We start from the raw sequence: 14,683 nt of genomic DNA on the forward strand, positions 1-14,683 counted from the left end.
TGTGTGTTTACCAAAAAAAAAAAAAAACAGTGATAATATGTCTTCTTTTGCTTTCATAAATGTCCTTCAAGACATTCTTAAATGACACAATGAAAGGGTATTTATGGAAGTAAAGGATACATGTCATCCATCACCTAATTGTACATGAAGCATACACGTACAATTAGGTAATCCGAATTCCAAACTCTTAAAAGTTAGAAATCATTAGACAATGATGACCATTGGTGAAAATAAAGTCTATCACTACTCCCCCGCATCGAAGTTCGCACCCATGAATATAAAGTCCATCATTACTCCCCCTATATTTTGAAAGTTTGAAAATGCTCTTCACTCCCTCTTTCTTTTTCAAAATTAATGGGAGTCCCTTTGGTTTTTCTAAACCTTCTAGAGGTCTCAAACAAGGGTGCCCCCTTAGCCCTTCCCTCTTCCTGTTTATCATGGAAATCCTCTCTCGGCTTCTGGATGCCTTTAGGGAAATCGATGCTTTCAAGGGCATCAAACTTGCAAGAGGAGCACCCGAGATCTCGCATCTACTTTTTGCAGATGATACCTTTTTTTTTCTACAAGAATATTGAGGAGATTATCCTTTCTATCAAATCTGCCCTCAAACTTTTCTCCGACTTCACTGGACAAGAAATTAAATTCTCCATAAGTGAAATCTATTTCAGCAAATACACTGATTTGGACAAAAACAGAAGAATCTGCTCCATTCTCAAAATAAAAGATATGAACACTGATTATCTCTATCTTGGTACAAAACTTTTTCACCACAGATCCAAGGTAAAGGACTTAACCTACATTGTCCAAAGAGTTCAGAAAAAGTTAAGCACCTGGAAGGCTAATTGTTTTTCTTTTGTGGGAAGGAGAGTGCTAATCCAGTCAGTCTTAGCCTCCACCCTTTCTTTCCTTATGTCTTGCTTCCTTTTCTCTCAAAAAATTTGCCATTCTTTAGATTCTGTGTACCTCAACTTTTGGAACAATGACACTGAATCTAAGAAACAAGCACATCTTATTGGGTGGGATAAAGTCTGCACCCCCTTGACCCAGGGTGGCCTGGGAATTCGAAAGTCCCTCACTCACAATAAAGCCTTAATCATAAAACTTGGATGGAGATTGCATACTAAACCACATTCTCTTTGGGCTAAAGTGCTGAAAGCAAAATACTTTCCCCGGACCTCTATTTTTAACCCTGCTACTACTAGGAAGAAAGGCTCTTGGGTTTGGAATAGTATCACAACCATCTTACCTACCTTGAAGAAAATCATTTGGAGGAAAATTGGAAATGGAAAGACTACTCACTGCTGGTTTGACCCATGGATCCCTACCATCCCTTACCACTGTTTACCTACTAATTTTGCTTGCACTTCAGTACAAATAGTAAGTGATCTCATCATTAATCAACATTGGCACTATAATTCTCCTTTACAACATATTCCTGATGCTTTTAATTATGAAATATCTAAAGTACATATCTCAGATGTCGAGGACCAATGGAGATATTCCTTAACAAAGACTGGAAAGTTCTCAACTAAACATGTAGCAAATTTCTTATATTCTCCATTACAAAACAGGCCCTCTCTCTCCAAGTGGTGGCGATTTTTCAGGAAAATTAAGATACATCCAAAATTTAAAATGTTCTTTTGGCGTGTTTTAAATGCAGGTTTACCTGTCAAGGCTACTCTCTCAAAGTAGATCCCGATCGAGCCTACATGTGTTTTTTGTGATGCTTGTGATGAATCCCACTGGCATCTTTTTTTATCTTGTGAATGGACTAAGCGTATTTGGACTTCTGGACCCCTCGGACTGAGATCTGAGCATCTTAGCAGCTCTGCTCTTGCACAGCTTTGTGCTTCCCTCCTCGAATCTAAAGCCCTGGATAGATCAATCGCTACCTAGTTCTTCTCTGTTGTTGCAATAACTTGTTACTTTATTTGGTCTGTAAGGAACAAAGCAATTCGTGGTCTAGCAACAGCTGACCCCTCTTTGTTATTAAAATACTTCCAAATGGCTTTCTGATCTAAATTTACATCCCCCAATGACTGATTCATCTCTATGTGACCACTATATATGTACTCCAACTGATTCAGCACTTTCTGATTTATCTAACCATGATTTACAATTCCCTGTTTTATGTTGCGCAGGCCTTTTTGAACCTTCACTAGGCTTAACGAGTTGGGCATAATGCTTTTTGCTAGATGGCCAAAGTGTTTTAACATCTGCAGGACTTTCAAGCTCAACTGACAAAATGGAGGCTGAGCTAATTGGAATTTTGCAGGGGTGAAAACACGCTTGGAAGGATGGAATCCATCTCAAAGACATATGGTTCACTAACTATAGACCAAAGGACCTTTTGAATCCTCGAAGGAATATGTATATCCCTTGGAACTTAATCTCTTTTTTCTTTGAATTAGCTGAAGTGACTGCAAACTTCTCCAGAGCAACTTTTGTGTACAAAAAAACCCAATGGTCACCACTAAAATCCTTAACCCATTTTTGCCTTACAAATAGAACCACTATATCCCCCTTCTCATATGATGTACAAGCCTTCCTTTCCTTTAAGTTATAAATATTTTGATTTTTTCATAAAAAAAAAAAAAAAAAACAAAAACAAAAACACTCAACCAAGCACAATGATGACCATTGGTGAAATGAGTTTCTCCTTCAAGGGAAACTCCGTCTTAAATTTTTACATTTTTTACTTCAATCTTGGTATACTTTCATACTCATTCAAATTTTAATGAGTGAAGAAATGCTAATATTGCTCTTCCAAATATTGATAAATGACTTGTCCATCAACAAAATATAACATGATGTACTTCATGATCCATCTTTTAAAAAAAAAAAAAAGGTATTTTTCCTTGGTGGTGCTTTTGAAAGATCAAGATCTTAAGGGTATGGCCACTTCAATAGTTGAGCTCGAGTTCCCTGCAACCTTAAAATGTGTATAAATATATAAAAATAAAGAAAGAGGATTGAATTTAGATGTAGAACTGGAGCTAATCACACCAACTTTAGCGATTCCCGCTTCTAAAATTTTTAAGGGGCAAGATTCCCCATGACGCTAGTGTAAGGGGGATCTTCCACACCACACCAATACAAGTACGAAGAATAGTACTATCATCCACATAGGCCCACATGGTCAAGATAGAGAGTGAAAACAATAAAAACAAAAACAAAACAAAATCATGTGAGAGGGTAATATTACAGTGATGTCAGGGGAAAATTTTTCCCTATTATGACAATGGGAAAACGAATGCTAATCAATCACATCATTCTTGCGCCTACAAGATGAAGGACCGTGCAAAATTACCGTTCAACCCCAGTGAAATAAAATATCTCATTCAGTCAAATGTTCTTACACGCACTCTTACTAGCCCCACGATGGTGCATGCGCTACATAACCGAACAAAGATCTCTTGCCCTATAATGATATAATGTTTTGGAGTTTGTTAGAATTGATGTTTTTTATTTGCAACTCATGATATGTTATAATAGTTACCTTATTAGTTTCTTTTTAAAAGAAAAAGTACTAAGTGTAAATAACATTTCGCTTCATTTTACCTATGCCGTGGTGGGGAAAAAGTAAGTCCATGTGAGAGGATCTCAATCTAATCTTAGGTAAAATTTTAACCTAAAATTAAAAATTTGTCTCAAATGTATGAAAAATATGGTTCTATATTTTCAAGGCTTTGATTTCTTCTGTGAGCAGCCCACATAAGAAGGGTTCTGTATATGGCATTAATATCTTCTACATGACAGGTGCAGTGAGACCAAAAAAAAATGTGGGAGAAACAATTTACCAAAAATAAGAGTCTAGAAACAAGAAACTCTCTATGTTGCAGCTGTTGTAACCTCTCATGATTTTATTAAATGACAATAGTGGAATACATATAGTACAGGTGTAGCTCCAGGTGACGTGTACAGTACAAACACAAGTTGGTGAAACAGAAAGAAACACTGATAGATACATGTAACCAACTTCTCCTTTACACGCCCCCGCAAGCGCAGAGGATTAACGACCGCAAGCTTGTCACGTAAGAGCAGAAACCGTGTACGAGGTAGACCTTTCATCAGAGCATCGGCCACTTGATCAATGGTAGAGACATAGCAAACATGGAGCCGCCTAGAAGCAACTAACTCACGAACATAATGAAAGTCAATCTCAAGGTGTTTTGTACGAGAATGGAACATCGGGTTGACTGTGAGATATGTGGTCCCCACATTATCGCACCAAACAATAGGTGTGGCAGGTACAAACACCCCCTGCTCACCAAGAAGAGAGCATAACCAAACTAGCTCAGTAGCAGTGGCCGCAACAGCACGATACTCCGCCTCTGTAGAAGACCGGGAAACTGTGCGCTGCTTCTTGGAGCACCAAGAGATAAGATGCGAACCAAGGAATATACAAAAACCAGTAGTAGACCTCCGATCGTCAAGACAACCAGCCCAATCTGCGTCGGAATAAGCTGATAGGACCACAAAGGATGTAGACCCAAAAAATAGACCATGAGAGGTCGTGCCACGAAGATAGCGCAGTATGCGCTTGACAGCCGACCAATGAGTGTCCGTGAGAGCATGCATGAACTATGCCACACGATTAACGGCATACCCAATGTCAGCACGAGTAACCGACAAATATTGTAAGGCCCCAACTGTCTTGCGATACAGCTTGCCATCAGAGAGCGGACTGCCAGAGTGCAAAGAGAGTGGGGCACCAGAAGCTATAGGTAAAGAAATGGGCTTGGCATTGTGCATGTTGGTATGGGAGAGAAGGTCCTCAATGTACTTCCTTTGGGTGAGGTGTAGACCAGCAGTAGTGCGACACATCTCAATTCCAAGGAAGCAATGCAACTCGCATAAATCCTTCAAGGCAAACGTGGATGCCAAGGCTCTAATGAGAGCCAAAATTACTGTTGGATTGTTGGCCGTAACCAATAAGTCATCTACGTAAACAAGAAAGTAAATCACAACACCATCTTGGCGAAATATGAACAGTGATGTGTCAGTACGAGAGGTCGTGAACCCCTGAGCTAGCAAAAATGTGCTCAATTTAGTATACCACGCTCGAGGGGCTTGGTGAAGCCCATATAGCGACTTGCGTAAACAACAAACATGATCAGGTAAGGCAGTGTGCACAAATCCAGGTGGCTGCATCATGAACACAGATTCTATAAGATCACCGTGTAAAAATGCATTTGAGACGTCTAACTGTCGCACTGGCCAAGCGTGGGTGACAGCCAAAGATAGCACAACTCGAATGGTTGCGGGCTTCACTACTGGACTATATGTCTCACCAAAGTCGAAACCTGGGCGTTGATTGAAGCCGTTTACAACTAGGTGCACTTTATAGCGTTCTATCGAGCCATCAGGGCGGCGCTTGATGCAAAAAACCCATTTGCAACCTATGACATTTTGGTCCGATGAAGGCGAAACTAACACCCAAGTACCATTCTTTAAGAGAGCATCAAACTCGTCTTGCATTGCAACTCTCCAATGGGAAGACTTAGCTGCTTCAGTGTAGCAGGTTGGAACACTAGAATCAGTAACAGTAGTGATGAGATTGAGGCGAGTCGATGGCCGTAGGGATCCAGTCTGTGACCTCGTAACCATGGGGTGCCCAACAGCGGCAACAGGCGCACCATGGGACTCAGGTGGGTCTGGTCCATCGTGCACTGTAATAGCACCAGTTGTGGGGAAAGCGGCTGTTGGAACATTGGACGTTGTAGAGAGCCCATTAGTGGGTAAAGCATTTGTTGGAACATTGGGCATTGTAGCCCCATTAGCATCATGTCCAATAGTGGCATCATGTGGCCCATCATCATTAGGGGACCCATCAGTTTCAATTAATTCAACATTATCCACACCTGGACAACTCTCATGTGGAGACTCAGGTGTTGGGCCACCATCTGTACATGGAAATAGCACAACTGGGCTGGATGGTAGCCACGAAGAAATAGGTAACAGTGCTGGCCGAGTGGAAACCATGGTGGAGTATGGAAATTGAGACTCCTCAAAATGGACATGGCATGATATAAAAATCCGTTTTGTCGAGGGATCAAAACAACGGTACCCTTTGTGCGATGGGGAATAACCCAAGAAGACATAGGGTCGTGAGCGAGGATCCAGTTTATGAACAGCATAAGGCCTAAGCCACGGGTAACATAAGCATCCGAAGACGCGCAATGAATCATAGTCTGGTGAGGTGGCAAAAAGGGCCTTAAAGGGTGTGATATTCCCAAGCCCAGTGAGGGGCTATCTATTGAATAAATACACACTCGTCTGAAATGCTGCAGTCCAAAACAACCAGGCATCCCCAGCTTGTAAGAGTATACCAATACCAGTCTCAACTATATGCCGATGTTTTCTCTCGACAACACCATTCTGTTGCTGGGTATGTGGGCAGGAAAAACGGTGTGTAATCCCATGGGAGGCAAGGAATGGAGTGAGTTTTTGAAACTCCCCACCCCCATCCATCAGATTGAAATGTCTTAATGGAACGAGTAAAGAAATTTTCAACTAAGCACTTAAACCGTTGAAATACAGCAAAGACATCAGACTTATTACAAATTGGATAGAACCAGCAGTAACAAGTAAAATCATCAATGAAAATGACGTAATATCAAAAATTATCAAAAGACACTATAGGGGGGCTGGACCCCAGACATCACTGTGGATGATATCCAAAGGTGCAATAGAAGAAGTAAGAATTAGGAAACGATAATCTATGGGACTTGAAACGATAGCATGCATCGCAAGGAACAGTGGTATCGGTAGCTGGAAGACCCTGCGTGCGTAGCAGCTGGTGCGCACGATGACGAGTGGGATGGCCAAGCCGTCTGTGCCAATCTGCAACAGGAGCAGCAGCAACAGAGCAGGCTGTGGTAGAAGATTGTAAAGGCGTTAAAGATAAATGGTACAGGCCATTAGCATTCTGGCCGTGGCAGAGTATCTGTCGAGTCTGGCAATCCTTGACATAGAAAGACGATGAGTTAAACTCAAAATACACGTTATTATCCAAGCAAAAACGAGACACAGAGAGAAGATTGCAGTGCATTTATGGAACGTGAAGAACATTCGAAAGACAAAAGAAGACATAGTTGCAGATCCAAAATGAGATATGGTCAGACCTTGGCCGTTACCGACGATCACATTATCAATCCCATTATAAGACTCACAAAAAGCTAAATTTGAAAGGTCTGCAGTAACATGACTGTTAGAACCACTATCGATAAGCCAATGAGAAGAAGAAAATGAGGTAGGCAAAATAGCAGTAGAACAAGATCTACCGAGATAGGCATGGTTGAAGCGCTGTGGGCACTGAGAAGCCAAGTGCCCTTCAAGATGACAAATCTGGCAAATGCTGCGAGGTGTATTCATAAAGGACGGTGAATCTTATTGGCCGGGTGGAGGAGACAAATCTTGTTGTTGATAGTAGCGTTGCTGCCTCCGATAGTCATTAGAACGGCCAGATGCAGTACCAGAATTGCCTTTGTAACTAAAAGAATTACCTCTATAGTTTGATGTGCCTTTGTATCTAGTCTCAGTACTGGAGTTGCGGCCATCAGAATATGAGCGCCGATTGTGAGAGTAATACTGCCGACGACCCCCAAGAGAACGAGAGCCATTAGAGTTATCGGAGCCGCGATACGTGTTCGCAGTAATAATACCTCCAGTGGCCGTAGCAGAAGAAGTAGCAAGATAGAGTTCGTGACTCAGCAAGAGACCAGAGAGATCCAAGAAGGAAACTGGTTCGGCTCGGATTCGAACAGAGGTCGCAAAGTCACGGTATTCATCACCGAGACCACGAAGAACTGCTAACACCAAGTCTTCATCAGAGATTGGATTGGCTGTAGCAGAAGGTGCATCAGCGAGAGACCGCACCTCAAGAAGATAGTCTGTTATTGTACAGGAACCTTTAGTGATGCGAAGGAGACGATCTTTCAGATCCATAATGCGAGATCACGATGATGGAGCAAAGATCCGTTCCAGAGTGTGCCAAGCGTCGAACGACGTCGGAGCACTGATGACGTGCGGAAGCGTTTCCTCAGATAATGAGGAGATCAGCCAGCTTAAAATCAGCTGGTCTTGCCGATCCCAGAGTTCGGCAGCGGCGTCAACCGCAGAGTCCGGCGACGAAGACGATGGACGTGGAAATGTGCCGTCGACATAACCGAGCAAGCAATGACCACGCAACAGAGGAAGGAATTGCGCCTTCCAGAGAGGATAGTTTGTGCCGGTGAGTTTGAGAGGCACTGCCGGAGAGACAGTCAGAGAAACAATGGAGGGCGACATTGCCTGGAGCAGCAGAGGACAATGACGGATGCAAGAAAGCAAGAAAGATCGAAAACAAAGCGATCGCTTGCCGGAGAAGAAGAAGATGGAAACTATTGTAACGGAAGTCACGTAATGAAAAGTAAGAAAGCAAGAATCGCCGGAGAAGAAGAAGATGGAAACTGTTGTAACAGCAGTCACGCAATGGAAAAGCAAGAACGAAAAAAAGAAGAAAACTCGTAAGAGGAGAGGGCTCCGATTACCATGTTGTAACCTCTCATGATTTTATTAAATGACAATAGTGGAATATATATAGTACAGGTGTAGCTTCAGGTGACGTGTACAGTACAAACACAAGTTGGTGAAACAGAAAGAAATACTGATAGATACATGTAACCGACCCATAACTAATCTGAGGTTAACTATAGTTAACCTTCTCCTTTATAGCAGTTGCCTTAACCACTATCTGACTCTTGACCTGATGAAGATCATCAGTCCATTTAAGCTCGCCAAATATATAGTTTGTAGCATAACCAGGTCGCTTAGTCTTGATGGTTAGTTTGAATATCTTCTCTTGTCCAACTGAGTCGAATGTCAAGAACTGTGGCTCCACTGAAACAGAAATTCCAGAGGGAGGACGAATAATGGGCTTGTATGTAGCTGGGGATGAACCAACATTCTTCACTTTCCTCGTCAAAGTGACAGAGCCAGAGAGGTTTGGTACCGTGAGGGCAGTTTCAACTCAGAGAAGGCTTTGATTGAAGTTTCGTTGTAGCCAAATTGTACATAGGAAGTTCAAGTAATCGATGGGAGTTAAGTCATAGACCAAATCAGGGTCCAAGGCACGGTTCAGTTGAACGTGTCCAGCTCCGTAGCTGATTGGGGTTGCTTTCGTGTTTGATTAATTCAGTATCGCCTCCCTCACATTATCCCTTGTACTTGCTGCACATCACATGGACGATAAAATTAATAACATAAAACCAAAGACAGAAATTAATCATTATACAGAGAGGGTTAATTACCTGCAGTCATGATGGCAGATCTGATGGTAGCGAGGGTCCAATGGGGGTAGAGTGTCTTGACAAGGCCTGCAACATCAGCAACTTGAGGACAGGACATAGACGTCCCTAACATAATGTTGAATGCAACCCGTCTGGTATCGTATGGCTGATCGACGGGCCCCACTGCTTGGGTGAAGGCAGCAATGACGCTCTCCCCTGGTGCAGTGATGTCTTGCTTGAGAATTTCGGGAGTCACACTGTTGGGTCCTTGGGAGGAGAATGAGGCCATTAGAGGTGCTGGCTTCGTCCCAAGCTCCGTCATGGGCAATGAGATGTGAGCCATTGGTGCTTTCGTAGATTTTATGTATTCAAACACAGCAAAACCATTTGTGTGTGATAAATGCGCTGCAGGGAGCATGTGAGGTTCAGGGATCACATCGTCATTGTGAACTAATATCATCCCCACAGCCCCGGCTGAGAGTGCTTGCACTCCCTTGTCCACACTTGAGATCCCACCGCTCATGCACACTACTATCTTCCCCTTTACCAGGTCCGGGTCTAGAGACCCAACCATGCAAAGTGTACTGTCCTCGACCGAAGCATCCTTCGCCTTCGCAGCGACACCGGTCACCAGAGTATACATCTTACCGTCCGAGGGCAAGGAAACCGAGGAGAGGCTTTACCCTTTGAACTGCTTATTGTTGCCAAGCTTTACGTAGGCCGGGGACGGTGGCCGCCAACCAGGGGGCCACGTTGTTGACGGAGCCAGGCATCGGACCGTTGTTTCCAGCCAAGGCTACCACAAGGATACCATTCAAGACGACATGGAAAGAGCCGATGGCCAAGGTGTTACTGAAGTAGTCTTTTTGGGGCCTTCCCAGGGAGACGGAGAGAATGTCGACGCCGTCGTGAATGGCAGCGTCGAAAGCAACCACGGTGTCGGCTCCGAAGCACTGGCCATTTTTTAGGCTCTTCCCGCACACCTTGTAAAAGGCTAAGCGCGCCCTTGGTGATCCTCCCTTGGCCGTGCCGTTGCCTAATCCGAAGACATTGGCATTATGGACTATGTTCCCGGCCGCCGTAGATAAAGTGTGGGTCCCATGACCATCATCATCGTCACTTGATGTTGAAGGTATCAACATTGGCCGCTAGGTACCCTAGATTGAAGACCTGCACCAATCAACTTCCTGCATCATTCCATTTCCCACGACAATTTACCAAAAATAAATATAGAGAGAAAGAATGGACGGTCTAATTCATTAGTTTCAGACTTTCAGTCAATTCGAACCGTCGGTTTCACCTCTGAATCGAATCGAGAAAAATTCCATGTTTTGAAATCAAAACTGAATTGATTTATTTCTATTCGATTTTAACCTGCCAGTTTCAATTTCCGATCTACTTTTTTTTTTTTGGGGTAGTATTTCGGTTCTTTTCTGTTTTTGTTAGGTAAAAAAAAAAACATTTATTGAGAACGTGAGAGCTCATGGCAGTGAATTATATAATTCTAAATAGCCATGGATCGGAACTAGGCCAAACCATCGTACACATTTCCGATAGGGCTTTCCTTGTCAGGGAGTCATCCTTAGACTTTCCCTTAGACTTGTGGGGATCCCTCTCCCTTGATTGATACAATCAATAATTAATTAACTTTAACTAGGGGGGAAAATCTTATTGCAATCAAAGTGGTGTACTGAGAAGTTGTAACTTTATTTTTTTTGCCCTTTTAAGAGAATACATTTTTTTCAACTAAGGGTAAATCTTCACATTTCACATAAATACTGCATTAAATAATTTTAATTTTGAAAAACCTTTTTTTTTTAACCCTGCATTAAATACTACATTAAATATTTGAGAATAAATTAAGGGGCACTTAAAAGAAGATTTACAGCTTCTTAGTTCACCACTTTAGTGACACTAAGCTGTATCAATGATTATACATATTTGTTTGGCCGAAAATTGGGTTTGGGCTGACGATTAGGCTAATATTCTAACTCAAACTACATAATATACGATCCATCACCCCCATCAGTTGACACCTTTCCCATTGTATGCCAAACGCCACTCCTACTAATTCATTGTGAGAGGACATATGAAGAAGGGTAATTTAGGGATTTAGAATTAACAGGGAAGAAAGTAAAGTAAGAGTTTGCTTTTTGGGGGAATTGGAAAAGAAACTTTGAGTAGTGGAATTTGAGTAAATATATGGAAAGTATGAGGAAGTGAAAGAAATTTTCTTTTTCCCTTAATATAATGCTTTCTTCATAGGTGGGGGGAAAAAAAAAAGAAGGTAAATCCCCTGAATGCATATGAAGTGAAGGAAAATTGCATGTTTCTCAATTTCAACCTTAGAACACTCTAATGAATGTAAGAATCAGAGAGTGAATTTTTCTTATACTATTTTTTAAAACGGAAAACACACAATCATTAGGTAAATTAATGAATATCAACTTTTGAAGTTTATCAAAATAAAGTTAAAGGAAAAAAGTTTACTACACAATTAATGTTACCATATATCTTTTACAAGAAAGGGATCCAACCTGTTGCAATGAACTCCATCAGGTGTGGTGTCCGTACAACCTCCTTTCCACCTTGATGGAATGGGTCCATACCCATCGTCGCTAAAGCTCTTTGACTCCGGTCAAACACCTTACCACACCATCAAGGCACATCAACACATATAAATCAGAAAGAGGTTCATAAAATAATGGGAATTTAAGGAACACAATAACAAAAATGAAACTAGAAACTTGATTTTTGTTCTGATTAAGGTTTCAACTTTCAAAAGCTATATCAATCCGTATGTGCTTCCTTAAATGATTGAACAAATTTTCATGATAAACATAAGCCTAGTGCTGAAATTAAATTAGACTTGTATGTAAGACTTTACTATTTGGGTTTTTTTCACGTACCCTCCCTAAGGTTTGTCGTAATTATGAAAAAATCCCTCAGTTTTGCAAAACTTTGCGTGCCCCCCTGAGGTTCTTAACAGTTAACATATTCCTCCATTCCGTTAATCTAGGTCTAACAATGTTAAAATCAAGGGGTGAACTGATAAAAAAGCCCTTACAAGAAAATTTAAAAAAAAAAACACCTGCAACTCATCTTCCCCAAATCGATTTGGGGAAGATGAGTTGCAGGTATTGAAGAAGAGAACACCATTGATCTTCACCATTGGGCTTTCTAGTAAGGCTAGCTTTTTCTTCCGTAGTAGAGATGAAACTTAATTGTGGCGTGCTATAAGTTGTTTCGAATGTACAATAGTTCTTAAAGGGTAAAGTTCAATATGATCATATATTTAGTTAAAAACTTTACCTCGTTTGCTTGGTGTGTGCTTATATATATATAGGTCAAGTGGAAGAATGTAAGTGTTGATGATGTGGCCTACATTGCCACATCAACATTAACCGACTTTCTTCAATGTAAGAGTTGATGATGAAATTAAGAAGAAGACAACCCGTAAAGCAAACTTACCACAATCAAGGTTCCCAATAATTACATCCTCCCCAAATCTGGCCTTCTCCCAGATTGACTCAGGTTGTGTTTGGGAAGACAGATATTACCCTGGGATGCTCTGTAATACTGTTGAACAGTGATGGCTACTGAGAGGGGGGTGAATCAGTGGACTATAAAAACTTTTCCCTCTAACAGGTTCACCTCCTAGTTCAGCTGTTGAGATCTTTAACACTCACCACAACCACCCACATAGTCTTCTCAAAAGGAACATAGGCACACAACCACACTCTAACTAGCAATCCTGACACAGTCACATACAACCACAATTACTGATACTGCTGCCAAGAGCTGCTATGTCAACTGTTGGAGATCCCTCACTCAAGCACACTGACTCAATCACAACTAGAGGACCTCATTGATGGCATACATATACACATACACACCCCAGCCTGGCTGTCAAAGGCTCTACCAGGTGTGTACACCCATCCTACAGAAAAGCACTTCTAAAAAAGCAAGCAAGCATCCACAACACAAAGAAATATGTGCTTCAGCAAGTTGCCTACATGCACGGAGTAATGGTCACTTGGACATCAGCATCTACTCATCACTAATTTTTCCAGCATAAAACTGAGAGGCCGCACCCACGGCAAATGATGTTTTAGTCACACCTATGACTTAGGACATCTGACTTGCTTCTATCCCTAAATATAGAGATAAGGGTGTTACCCCCAATGGTTTTTCCAGCACCCACTGGTAACCAACACTGTATCCAGATGCAACTAGACAACTCAACAAAAATACTTGGACTTATATGATTGCCCTACAATGTCAAGCACATCTAGCATAGGTCTCAATATGCATCCCTACTGCTAGCATATACAATGAATACCAAAATACAAAAATTATAAAGTCAAGAGATAGAAATTCTCACAACCATGTAGTGTCTCTGATTCCTGGTATCCGTAGATCGAGCCTGGCAACTCTGGTAGCTCACTGGAATCTTCAACTTCTCCCAATTTGATGGAGAACTGGAATCTTCAAGTGTGCTAAATCATTGATGCTCTGGAGTGGTTCTTGGCAGTGTGGGAAACCACTTTCTTCTTCCCTTCACCTTTCTTTTCTTTTCTTTTCCTTTCTTTTCCTTTCTTTTCCTTTTCTCTTTCTTTTCTTTTCTTTGTCCCTTTCCTTTCTTCTTTCTTTACTCCACCGAATCTGAGATTGAGCTTCAACTTCTTTGCATTTTCTTCTCTTTTTCTTCCCTTCTTCTTTCTTTCTTCCTTCCTTCCTTCCTTCCTTCTTCTTCCTTTCTCCTTCTTCTTTCTTCTTCCTTTTCTCTTTTCCCCTTTCTTCCTTGGCTGCAACCACGAAGAGAGGTGCTATTTAGGGCTCCAACCCATTGAGAATAAACTTTGGTGCAATCCAAAGAGCCTTCTATTTTAAAATCAAAGCTTGAGAGAGATGAGATCATTCCATTTTTTTTTTTGGTTACCCTTTTTCTTCTAAAATGGAAAAACCCTCTTTTTTTCTTTTTCTCCTTTCTTTTTTCTTCTCTTCTATTCTACAGCTCTCCACGGTTCTATGGCTCTCTCTATGGAGAAGAAGACCACCCTTCTCTACTTTTTTCAAGAGCCATGTAAAGGTCAAAATAGCCCTTTTTAGATGGGCCAATGGGATTTTCAAAAAGGGAATCTTCAATCTAGCATAGATTAAAAAAACTTCTTAAAAGGTAGAGAGTGACTTGCACGGATTTCAAAATGCTTTTTGAAGAACCAATCAAAAGCTCTAGAAAGGAATCAAATACTTTATACAACCTTTTTCAAAAAACCACTCATGACTCCACTTTTTGAATTCTCTTTAACTTTTGATAATTTCAGAAAGACCCTTCTTGTTTCACTCAATTATATCATTGTAGACAGCACTTATATATATTTGAAAAATAAACCCCTGAGACAAAAAAT

At 41.3% G+C, this 14,683-nt stretch overlaps 1 protein-coding gene and 1 long non-coding RNA gene across 3 annotated transcripts in view; both read right to left on the bottom strand.

Moving 5' to 3' along the window:
• The window catches only part of LOC122639548 (subtilisin-like protease SBT5.4), a 32,076-nt gene that overhangs the window by 5,658 nt on the left and 11,735 nt on the right, over positions 1-14,683 (bottom strand). The window lies entirely within an intron of this gene.
• On the bottom strand, positions 10,419-12,808 carry LOC122639556. Its single transcript, XR_006329531.1, has 3 exons — positions 12,744-12,808; positions 11,810-11,918; positions 10,419-10,459 (listed from the first exon to the last, which is right to left on the bottom strand). It is a non-coding gene; the product is annotated as an uncharacterized LOC122639556 (long non-coding RNA).

Source organism: Telopea speciosissima, chromosome 9, assembly GCF_018873765.1.
Source record: "Telopea speciosissima isolate NSW1024214 ecotype Mountain lineage chromosome 9, Tspe_v1, whole genome shotgun sequence".
Taxonomy (NCBI): Eukaryota; Viridiplantae; Streptophyta; class Magnoliopsida; order Proteales; family Proteaceae; genus Telopea; species Telopea speciosissima.